The 12,696-nt window shown below is 39.3% G+C and overlaps 1 protein-coding gene across 6 annotated transcripts in view; it reads left to right on the top strand.

Moving 5' to 3' along the window:
• Positions 1-12,696, top strand: part of DENND2C (DENN domain containing 2C) — an 87,555-nt gene that overhangs the window by 16,173 nt on the left and 58,686 nt on the right. For 2 of the 6 annotated variants that reach the window (XM_055114270.3, XM_063606254.1), the window contains exon 1: positions 6,076-8,829. The exons of the other annotated variants lie outside the window; for them this stretch is intronic. The gene's annotated coding sequence lies outside the window, so the exon portion shown is untranslated. Of the gene's footprint in view, positions 1-6,075; positions 8,830-12,696 lie in introns of those variants that run through there. 6 annotated transcript variants of the gene reach the window in all.

The raw sequence follows: 12,696 nt of genomic DNA, 5'->3' as shown, positions 1-12,696 counted from the left end.
ATTTTTAGTAGAGACAGGGTTTCACCATGTTAGCCAGGATGGTCTTGATCTCCTGACCTCGTGATCCACCCACCTCAGCCTCCCAAAGTGCTGAGATTACAGGCATGAGCCACCGTGTCTGGCCTATTTTTTATAATTAGAAAATACAGATAAACCAAAAGAAAATTCAACCATAGTTACATCACCCAGAGATAATCATTGTTAGCTTTTCGGTGCGTATCCATATTAACTATAAATTCTATTTATTCTTACAGATTAAAGTTAATTTATATCACACAACCTTTTATAACATTCTTTTACTTAATAGATCTTGATCATGTTATAACTTCATCGTATTTCAGAGTATGGCTTTACCATGGTACATTTAATCATCACCTATTGGAAATTTATTCTCAGTTATATAATATTCTAAATCTCCTCTTGTACATATATCTTTGTCAATTTGTCTACTTAATTCATTAGGATAAATTATTGGAAGTGATATCTCTGCATCATCATATGTGTTCATTTTTAAAAAACATTTATTAGGGTTTTACTTAATATAGAAAAATACAACAAATACCACTTAAAAGGTCCATTATTCCACCATTCAGATCCTGTTTTAACATTTAAAAACAACAAAAAACACAAAACATTTAATCATTATAAAAAGTTATAAAATAAAAAGTAAATAACTTGTTTCCCTACCCCAAGTTCTCTCACTGGTACCATTGTTGACAATTTCTTGCATAGCCACCATAATTTAATAAATGGGGACCAAAAAATTCAATCTTATAAAAATCTTGAGTCTTGTTATAAGGATAATGAAAAAACATTTTAAAAATATGGTTTGATATTAATAGTATGAAAAGTACTAATAGGAGGCTGGGCGCAGTGGCTTACACCTGTAATCCCAGCACTTGGGGAGGCTGAGGCAGGCGGATTGCTTGAGTTCAGGAGTTCAAGACCAGCCTGGGTAACATGATGAAACCCGATCTCTACTAAAAAAATACCAGAATTAGCCGTGTGGTGGTGCACACCTGTAATCCCAGTAACTCGGGTGGCTGAGGCAAGAGAATCGATTGAACCCAGGAGGCAGAGGCTGCAGTGAGCCAAGATTGCACCACTGCACTCCAGCCTGGTCGACAAAGTGAGACTCTGTCTCAAAAAAAAAAGTACCAATGTGCAGTTAAAAAAAACTTTATTGGTACAACTGATCATATACAGTCAGCTTTCTGTATCCATGGATTTTGCACCTGTGGATACAACCAATCATGGATCGAAAAGATTCAGAAAAAACTGGATGGTTGCATCTGTACTGAACACGTATGGACTTTTTTTTGCTTGTCACTGTTCCCTAAGCAATGCAGTATAATAGTAATTTACATAACATTTACGTTGCATTAGGTATTATAAGTAATCTCGAGATTATTTAAAGCATATGGGAGATAGAGCCAGGCATGGGGCCTGTAGTCCCAGCTACTTGGGAGGCTGAGGTGGGACAATCACTTGAGCCCGGGATTTCAAGGCTGTAGTGCACCATGATTGTGTCTGTGAATAGCCACTACACTTCAGGTTGGGCAATGAGGAGACTCTGCCTCTTTAAAAAAAAAAAAGTAAATGGAAGGCTATAAGTTGTAAGTAGGTTTTATGATGCAAATTCAACACCATTTTATATAAGAGACTTCAGCCTTTATGGGTTTTGGTATCCGAAGGAGGTCCTGGAACCAATCCCTACACATACCAAGGGATTACTATACTGAATTGAAAAAGTTCAAATGGTCAGAAAATGATTGCTTCCTAACTACCCATCTCCTACAATTTGAGGAAGAGAACTATAGCCTGCCCACCCCCCATTTGAGAAAAGGGGGCTGGACAGAGAATAAGAGTCAATTGTGTAACTTTCAAATTCACATTATTGCAGTGCATGTGTGAGGGGAGGGCTTGTATATAGATATATGTATAGCAGGTATATAGATATATGTATATCCTTTTTAAAAAGTGTATTGAAAATTGTTTTTCCACTTGCTTTTCCCCACTTTTATTTTGGACATCTTTGCATATCTGCGTACAGATCTCTACCTCATCCTTTTTAATAGTTGCATTGCATTCAGTCAGGGTGCTGTGTTTGATTGGGTAGTTTGTGCATTACACACAGGCATCCAGCCAAGGAGCTGAAATCAAGCCCAAGGTCCACTTGCCAATACTCTGTGCCAGTTGGCTCCCTCCTAGGATGCTTTCCTCACCTTGTCCTGACTCTGACAACCCCGCACCAGGCCATCTATCAGCCTGGATACCCTCCTCATTCTGCTGAAGCTCTAACATCCCATGCTGGGCTACCCCTCTGTGGGACTGCACTCCTTACCTTGTTTAGGCTCTGATACTTCCACAATAGGCAGCCCTCCTACACAGATGCTCTCCTTACCTTGCTCCTTAGCATGAGGCAAGTGTGCCTGCCTTACTTACTCTGCTTTGCCTAATTAGGGCCAAATTGTTCAGGAAGAAGAGTTGGTAATAACTTTTCTTTTTTTTTCTTTTTTGAGTCAAAATCTCACTCTGTCACCCAGGCTAGAGTGCAGTGGCGTGATCTCAGCTCTGCAGGATCCGCCTCCCAACTTCAAGTCATTCTCCTGCCTCAGCCTCCCAAGTAGCTGGGATTATAGGCACATGCCACCATGCCCAGCTAATTTTTGTATTTTTAGTAGAGATGGGGTTTCACCATGTTGGCCAGGCTGGTCTCGAACTCCTGACCTCAGGTGATCTGCCCACCTCAGCCTCCCAAAGTGCTGGGATTACAGGCACTTTTTACTTTTATTTTTTATTTTTAGAGACAGTCTTGCTCCATTGCCCAGGCTGGAGTGCAGTGGTGCAATCATGGCTCACTGTAGCCTCCAGCTCCTGGGCTCAAGTGATCCACCTGCCTTAGCCTCCTGAGTATCTGGGACTACAGGCACGTTTCATACTTGGCGTGTGTGTGTGTGTGTGTGTGTGTGTGTGTGTGTGTGTGTGTAGGGAAGGTCTCACTGTGTTGCCCAGGCTGGTCTCAAACTCTTAGCCTCAAGCGATCCTCCTGCCTTGGCCTCCCAAAGTGCTGGGTTTACAGGTATAAGCCACCATGCCTAGCCCTTACTATGTTTTGTTGTTGGTTTTGTTTTGTTTTGTTTTGTTTTGTTTTGAGATGGAGTCTCGAGTCTCACTGTGTCGCCCAGGCTGGAGTGCAGCAGCACGATCTCGGCTCACTGCAACCTCCACCTCCCGAGTTCGAGTGATTCTCCTGCCTCAGCCTCCCAAGTAGCTGGGACTACAGGCGCTTGCCACCACACCCAGCTAATGCCCTTACTGTGTTTTAAATGGCACTGTGAGGGATACGAGATGTATTTAATGTCCATGTTACTGCAGTTTTACTTCTGTTGCTCTTTTATTGTCAAATGAGATAAAATATGCAAAGGATATATAATTTTGGAATGTCATTTGAAAATTTGAGAAATACATCTTCTGGATTTTAAGCTTTAGAATGAAATAGAAAGTTACATTGTACAATTGTTATGAATGTGTGTTTCTTAAGAAAGCCTGTTATGTCTGTAGTCTGAAATTCTTTTTTTTTTTTTTTTTTTTGAGACGGAGTCTCGCTCTGTCGCCCAGGCTGGAGTGCAGTGGCGCAATCTCAGCTCACTGCAAGCTCCGCCTCCCAGGTTCGCGCCATTCTCCTGCCTCAGCCTCCCGAGTAGCTGGGACTACAGGCGCCCGCCACTATGCCTGGCTAATTTTTTTTTTTGTATTTTTAGTAGAGACAGCATTTCACCGCATTAGCCAGGATGGTCTCGATCTCCTGACCTCGTGATCCATCCGCCTCGGCCTCCCAAAGTGCTGGGATTACAGGCGTGAGCCACTGCACCCAGCCATAGTCTGAAATTCTTGAAAATTGCTGAAATTCTTGAAAATTGCATCTTTTTTTTTTTTTAAGACAGAATTTCGCTCTTATTGCCCAGGTTGGCGTGCAATGGCATGATCTCAGCCCACTGCAACCTCCGCCTCCTGGGTTCAAGCGATTCTCCTGCCTCAGCCTCCTGAGTAACTGGGATTACAGGCATGCAACACCACGCCTGGCTAATTTTTTATATTTTTAGTAGAAACAGGGTTTCACCATGTTAGCCAGGCTGGTCTTGAACTCCTCACCTCAGGTGATCCACCCACCTCGGCCTCCCAAAGTGCTGGGATTACAGGCATGAGCCACCGAGTCTGGCCAAAATTGCATCATTTTATATAACTCTGAATGAAAAAAAGCAGGATACAATTATGTATACACTGTAATTGCATCTGTATAAAAATGTGCTTAAAAAACAGAAGATACACCAAAATGTCCCAGTGACCATGTTGGAGGTAGTAGACTTACGGGTATTTTTCTCCTGTTTCCTCTATTTTCAAAATTTCTGAAAAGTAGTAGTATTACTTTGTGACTTTTAAAACTTTTTTTTATTGCTTCTTTTTAGCTTTTGGAAAATTTCTTCAACCTTTGAATACTTTAGTAATGATTTTGCTGCCTTTATTTTTCAGTGTCTTGCTAAGAATTTACCAAGTCTGAATTTGTGGTTTAAAAACTAGGTTTTATTGTCCAGGAGTATTGGCTCAAAATTTATAATACCAACACTTTGGAAAGCTGAGGCAGGAGGATTGAGCCCAAGAGTTCAAGACCAGCCCTGGCAACACAGCGAGACCCTGTCTCTATTTTTAAAAAAATTAAAAATTAGCCAGATGTGGTGGGATGCTCTGTATTCCCAGCTACTTGGGAGGCAGAGGCAGGAGAATTGCTTGAGCCCAGGGAGTCAAGGCTGCAGTAAACTATGATCACACCATGCCTCTGGGCAACAGAGTGAGACCGATCTCAAAAACAAAACAAAAACACTAGGAAAACACTAGGTTACATTAAAGTTGTTTTGAAGCAATTTGTGTAGCTGAAAAGTTCTAGTTTGGGACAGTTATTTTTTACTTTGAAGGGGATTTTTAAAAGGATAATTAAGTGGAAAGTGCCGGGTGCAATGGCTCACACCTGTAATCCCAGCATTTTGGGAGGCCAAGGCGGGCTGATTACTTGAGGTCAGGAGTTTGAGATCAGCCTGGTCAACATGGTGAAACCCTGTCTCTACTAAAAATACAAAAATTAGTCAGGCATGGTGGCAGGCGCCTGTAATCCCAGCTACTCGGGAGGCTGAGGCAGGAGAATCATTTGAACCTGGGAGGTGGATGTTGCAGCGAGCCAAGATCACGTCACTGCACTCTAGCCTGGGCAACAAGAGTGAGACTCTGTCTCAAAAAAAAAAAAAAAAAAAAAAAAAAAGGATAATTATGTGAAAAGAGACATTTTATTTAATTATATGGACAGTTAATAACATTGCATTAATATAATTAAATTCTAAAAGCTTAATGTTATTAAAGTTAGTTTTACATGTCATTTTCCACACTGTGGCATTTTGTAGAACTTCTGCTGAAATTTCTCATTTGACTGTTGTGCCTGAGTGGTCTTTAAAATTTAGCTACATGTCAGCTCTTTTTATCCACCAGGTGGGAGTCAGATACCAGTCCCTGTGTCTCTGTACTTCCCTAAGTCTGGGGATATGCCTCAAGCACTTTGAGTGGTTGTCTTGAGGTTTCAGTCCCTGTCTTGAGGTAGGCAAGAGGTATATCCCTCTTTCCCTGTAGGAGGCAGGGAAACACACCACCTAGTTTCCTTAAAGAAGTCCTCTCTGTTGTCCCTTGTAATCCTCACAATTTAATAAATTGTAATTCTTCTCTTATACAGCCTTAAGGGTAGTGAACTAATGTCAGCAGAGCCAATTTTTGGCAACCTCACTTTCTAAGCCTTGCACTTTTCTTAGAATATGGGGGTATTCAACTCCTATTGTTTTGGTTTTGGCCTTTGAGGCCCTGCTGAAACTCAGAGAACACAGGAAAAGTTGCATTTGACATCCTGTTGCATTAGTTTATATTATTGTTATGTCTACCAACTAACAAGTAGTATAATATACAGTGGTTTAGTGCACAAACTTTGGAGTAAAGCAGAACTAGGTTTGTGTTAGTTTGGGTAATTAACCAGTTCAGCTTCAGCTTCCCCATTCACAAAATAATAAAACTTTCTACTATTGCAGGTAATAGTAACTATCTGTTAGGGTTGTTGTAAGAATTAAATGAAGGCCAGGCGCGGTGACTCACGCCTGTAATCCCAGCACTTTGGGAGGCCAAGGCGGGTGGATCACCTGAGGTCAGGAGTTTGAGACCAGCCTGGCCAACATGGTGAAACCATGCCTCTACTAAAAATACAAAAATTAGCTGCGCATGGTGGAGGGCACCTGTAATCTCAGCTACTCGGGTGGCTGAGGCGGGAGAATTGCTGGAACCTGGGAAGCAGAGTTTGCAGTGAGCCAAGATGGCGCCATTGCATTCTAGCCCTGGCGACAACAGTGAGACTGTCTCAAAAAAAAAAAGAGTTAAAAGTAGTAATGAAAGTAGATACATAGCATGGTGCCTGGAAAATGTAAACACTTAATAAGTAATAATTATTTAAAATATATGCTATACAGGTCAGGCGTAGTGGCTCACATCTGTAATCTCAGCACTTTGGGAGGCTGAGGCAGGCGAATCACTTGAGGTTAGGGGTCACAGACCAGCCTGGCCAACATGGCAAAACCCCGTCTCTACTAAAAATACAAAAATTAGCCAGACTTGGCAGTGCATTCCTTTCACAAACATTACCTAATGGTATAAAGAAGTGATTTAGAAGCCAACTAAATGGCTTGGGAAACCAGGAGAATATTAGAGACTATTGTCACCAGGTTGTACAATAGTGGATTATTGAACCCGAGAGGCAGAGGTTGCAGGGAGTCGAAATCACGCACCCAGCCTCAGTGACAGAGCAAGACTCTGTCTAAAAAAAAAAAATCACATTGTACTCCATAAACATACACAATTGGAATTGATCAGTTAAAAATAAAAATTAAAAAAGAAATAATTCTTCCTTCTTCTGAGTAAACAAAGGAAAGGGTTGTTTACATTATATATTCATACAACTTTTGGCCACCTGGTTATTTTAGCAGACCCCTGAATATTCTCTCTCTCTCTCTCTCTCTTTTTTTTTTTTGAGATAGAATCTCACTCTTTTGCCCAGGCTGGAGTTCAGTGGTGCAATCTTGGCCCACTGCAACCTGTGTGCCTCCAGGGTTTGAAGCAGTTCTCCTGCGTCAGCCCCCTGAGTAGCTGGGATTACAGGCATGTACCACCACGTCCAGCTTATTTTTGTATTTTTAGTAGAGACAGGGTTTCGCCATGTTGGCCAGGCTGGTCTCAAACTCCCGACCTCAGGTGATCCTCCCACCTCAGCCTCCCAAAGTGCTGGGATTACAGGCATGAGCTACTGTGCCCGCCCTAAATATTCTCTGTTTACCTAGGTGAAATGGTGAACATTAAAGCTAATGCATGTGTAAGTCAGAATACCTTATTATGGACTCATGATCTCCCAGAGGTACACAAGATGGTACATTAGGATGTGAAAAAAGCATTAGAAATGCTACTTGTATTCATTTTCATCTAAAAATAAATTAAGCTTTACTAAATATTTAATATACAGTTTGACACTGGTGCTTTCTCTGGATCAGACTTTATATAAGGAATGATCCCCAAGGGAAGAGTAGACATTCCCTCAAACAAAACGGAGTTGGCAGTGACATCCTCACTTGTTTGTTCACTTTTAGCTGTTGCAACATAGAGCAGTTCATATGTGTCCAAGTAGGTGGATTTACAGATTATATCTTAAATAATAGAATCATTATAATCCTTTGAAAATGAGAAGTGTCACAGTCATGAAAATATATCGCACACTAGTTTTTTGATTACGTTATGGAAAAGTATTTTTTAAAGTTGCAAAACTTAAAATGTCACACCATTTTCCTTTTCCAAAGAAAAGTGTTCTAAAATTGTTGATTTTCTGTAATGACAAGTGGTTGTCAGCAAAAAATTCTCTTAAACATGTTCAGTGTGTCCCTACGAGGTAAACATGATGTTTTAACAATGAATAACAGGCCGGGCGCAGTGGCTCACGCCTGTAATCCCAGCACTTTGGGAGGCTGAGGCAGGCGGATCACAAGGTCAGGAGATCGAGACCATCCTGGCTAACATGGTGAAACCCCGTCTCTACTAAAAATACGAAAAAATTAGCCGGGTGTGGGGTGGCCGGCGCCTGTAGTCCCAGCTATTCAGGAGGCTGAGGCAGGAGAATGGCGTGAACCCGGGAGGCAGAGCTTGCAGTGAGCCGAAATGGCGCCACTGCACTCCAGCCTGGGCGACAGAGCGAGACTCTGTCTCAAAAAAAAAAAAAGAATGAGAAATTGTTTTTCTAAAGAAACATGATTTGCAGACAAAATTTGATATTTCATAATATATCAATTATTACTTAATGTTGCCCAAAACAAAGAATGTGTTATCTGTAAAGCTCTCCTATCTACACACTTAGATTTTGAATCAGTTTGTTAAAAATTTTTAAATGTTCAGTTCGTTTGAAAGTACAGATGATAAACATTAGAGAAGATGAAAATTTACTAGTCAAATTTCAACAAAAATCCTTGCTTAATTTAAGGTGAATAGAATTGACAAATAAGTATTCTGATTCAGTCAGTGAAGCTCTTCTTTCATTGTTTTCCATGTATTTGTGGTGAGTTATCTTTTTCTATTACTGTGGCCTTTTGTATTAGTTTGCTAGGGCTACCATAACCAAATACCGCAGATTGAGTGGTTCAAACACCAGAGATTGATATTCTCACAAGTCTGGAGGCTGTAGAAATCTAACATCAAGGTGCCGACAGGGTAAGTTTCTTGTGAGGCCTGTTTCCTTGGCTCGTAGATAGCAGTCTTCTCCCTGTGTCTTCACATGGTCTCCCCTCTGAATCTGTCTGTGTCTAGGTTTCCTCTTTTTTTCAAAGTACACCAGTCATTGGATTAAGGCCCACCCTACTGACCTCATTTTAACTTAATTACCTTTCAAGAGACCTGATCTCCAAATCCAGTCATATTCTGAGGTGCTGGGGGTTAGGACTTCAACATATGAATTTTCAGGGGACACGGTTCGATCTATAACACCCTTAGAACCAAGTATTGAAATAAACTGAGTTTTGGACTAAATCTTTGAATCACTGTATCAAAAAAAACCACGTTTAATCACATTGCTCTTACTCAAAATATTTGTAGTTAAACTTCAGTGAGAATGAAATGGTTACTATACCCTCCTTTTACATATTTAATTTTTACTAATTTAAACTAGTAAAATGATTTTTTAAATCTCATGCCTTTAAATTGTTAGTTTCAGTATGCTTTATAATGTTCATGATATTATTATAGTTTTATGTTTACAATTTATAAGTAAATACATATAAATCAATTATTTTCTTCATTGGAGACCCCTGACTTAGATATTGCCCCTTCTCAAAATGTCTTTCTATCCTGAAGGTAGTATGTTATGTGCTATTAAATTATGCTTTTCAAATTGTAACAATGTATATGACCTTAGAAAGCCATCTAAACTTGCTAAACCTCAGTTTCCTCATCTAGAAAATGAAGATATCTTCCTCTAAGGATTGTTATGAGGATAGAATGAGATTATGCATGTAGTGCTTGGCAAATAGTAAATATACAAAAAACATTCTTATTGTGGTGTGAATTATTTAAATAAGTTATTTTGGTGTTACTCGTATTCTTAAACTATTCTAAGAAGCTTCCCCATTCTACAAATGGGGCAGCTTCAAATCGTTGGAGGCACTTAAAGTAATAGGCACTGCAGATTTTTCGTAAGCCTTTTCCTTTTAAGCATTCTTATATTTAGGATTTTGTCATTCATTCAACAAATACTTACTGAGGGATTACTGTATGGTGCATACTCTTCTGGGTGCTGGGGATACAGTAGTAAAAAAGCTTACATTCCAGTGAGGGAGAGAAGTAAACAAATAAATAACACAATTTCAGATAAATGATAAGTTCTATGGAGAAAATATAGCAGAGTGAAGACATAGAAAATCATGTTGGAAAAGGAGCTTTAGTTTAGATAGAATGAACACGGAAGGTGAAAATTGACTAGAAATAGAAAATGAGAGAGGAAGAAGTGATGGTGGCCTGGTTTGGTGTGTTAGCAGTAAAGATGATAAGTGGTGGGAATTTGATTTGTTTTAAAGGTGGAGCTAACAGGAATTACCATTGGATTAGTTATGGGGATAACACCTAGGGTCATGTAGCTGTGGCAAATAAACCCTCCAGTAGTACCCATTACAATCAGTAAACAGCAAAGAAAAGGAATTGTAGTCATTTGGAAGGTTTTATGAATAGTGCGGATAACCAGCCATGTAACACAATCATGAAATTAGCATTATTCTAAGTCTTTGGCTTATGCCTCAAAATTCTGAATATAATCTGCATTATGTCAGCTATCATTTTTCATTCTTTCATTTTAAAAAACCTGAAAAAATTTCCATGACAAATAACAGACTTGATGGAACTGTTAAAGAAATTTATTTTTTAAAGATTCTTACATATTTCTTGATTTACCAATAGGCACAGTAATGGCTTGAGAAATTTATATTATGTGTTATAAGCAATATTAGGAGTTTATTTAAAGTTTCTTTGTTATTTTGGGAACCATTTTTAGTTACTTATAAGGCTGTTTCCTCTGATAGGAGTGAGATAAAAGGCTGGTATCCTGTATGTGCTTGCTTTGAAGATTTGTTATTCAAGGAACAGTCAACAAGATGATAGAGGTTTGAAAAGTAGAAGCCTGTTTGACACTTTTTTTCCCTATTAGTCTGGTCCTTTATTATTTGTTTTAAAATATTTTTAGCCACATTTAATGAAGAATCTTATGCAAGATATATTCCTGTGGGCTTTATTAAAAATGTATTGAGGCTTTCGATTAAATAATGTGTTAATGTAATAGAAATTTGAAAAACCAAATAATGTGAATAGTGCAAGTTCCCACCCAACTTCCTGAGCAGAATTTATGTTGTTCATTTTTTTCCCTGACACAAGCCTTAGCATCCTCTGCTGTAACAAGTTCAGGAGTGACATTCTGAGATTGAGGTTTACTTTAAGTCTTCTAAGACAGCATTGCAGAAGCATTTACTTGTCACTATTCATACTACCTCCCCTTCAGTCTTATCCCTGACTTTCCTCTTTTTCTAAGTGTCTCCAGCAAGAATGAGTGTTAAGAGTCTTGAGGTCATGGCAAAGACATACACAGGTATTTGCTGTAAGGCAAATCCAGAATTGGAAAAGTATAACAATATGCAAATAGGTGTGATAGAAGCACACAAAAGGAGTGATTAACTCTGGGGAAAGGGCTAAGGAAGCTTTCACGGAAAAACTTTCAACTGATCTTGAAAGTACATGGTGTATTCCGAGAGAAATTTATAGTACCTGTCATTTATTGAGCAGTTACTGTATTCCAGTCACTGTCTTAAACATTTTATTTACTTTATCTGATATTTAATCCTCACAACCTTATAAAATAAATATCTGTATCTGTTGTGCCAAAGGATGCTAAGACATGTATTTGTTACTTAACCTCTTGGTGCCTCATTGCCTTATCTGTAAAATGAGATTAACAGTAGTATCTACCTCATGGGGTTGTTACAAGAATTAGGTGAGTTAATATGGTTAAAGTTAGTAGAGCTATGCCTGGCTCATATTAAGTGCTCAGTAAGTATTATCTGTAAACATTGTGATCATTCTACAGATAAGAAAACAAGCTTGGAAGGGTTAATTGGACTAATGATTTACAACCAAGAACCAAATCTGTTAGTGTTTGAATTCTAACTCGAACATTCTAACTTTGGACTGCTAATAGTTCCAGATTATTTGGCATTATTGGAAAATATGTAGCTGGTGAGTAAGGCAAGTGGCAAGAGTCAGAGCTTGAACTAGAGGGTGAAAGACCTTATATGTCATATTAAGGAGTATAGACTTTATCTTATCTCTTGCACACCATGAAATATTTACCTGTTTAATTTTATTAGCTGGGCACGGTGGCTCACACCTGTAATCCTAGCACTTTGGGAGAACGAGGCGGACGGATCACTTGAGGCCAGGAGTTTGAGACCAGCCTGCCCAACAGGGTGAAACCCGTCTCTACCAAAAATACAAAAATTAGCTGGGCGTGGTGGCATATGCCTGTAATCCCAGCTACTTGGGAGGCTAAGATAGGAGAACCACTTGAACCGGGAGGCGGAGGTTGCAGTGGGCTGAGATTGTGCCACTTCACTCCAGCCAAGGTGACAGAGCAAGACTCCATCTCAAAAAAATATATATATACACATATATTTGTGTATATATATGATATATATGATATATACCGGAAACTAGTTTAGTGGCAAAATTATGATCATATTTTTGTATGCATCATAAAAACACAAGTTTTGTGTACCTATGACATTTTAAAATAGGTTTAAAACTGTGCAGTTGGCTTTTCCCAATTGTTTCATAAGTATTTGTTGACTATTGTATTTGTCCATTGTGCGTTGCTATAAAGGATTACCTGAGGCTGGGTGATTTATAAAGAAAAGAGGTTTATTTGGCTTATGGTTCTTCAGGCTGGACAAGAAGCATGAACCTAGCATCTTCTTCTGGTAAGGCCTCAGGAAGGTTACAATCATGGTGGAAAGTGAAGGGGGAGGAGACGTGTCACATGGCAAG

The sequence above is a fragment of the Pan paniscus genome, chromosome 1 (assembly GCF_029289425.2).
Source record: "Pan paniscus chromosome 1, NHGRI_mPanPan1-v2.0_pri, whole genome shotgun sequence".
Classification (NCBI taxonomy): Eukaryota; Metazoa; Chordata; class Mammalia; order Primates; family Hominidae; genus Pan; species Pan paniscus.
Note: the sequence above shows the minus strand (reverse complement) of the source record. Positions and strands in the feature narration are given on the sequence as shown.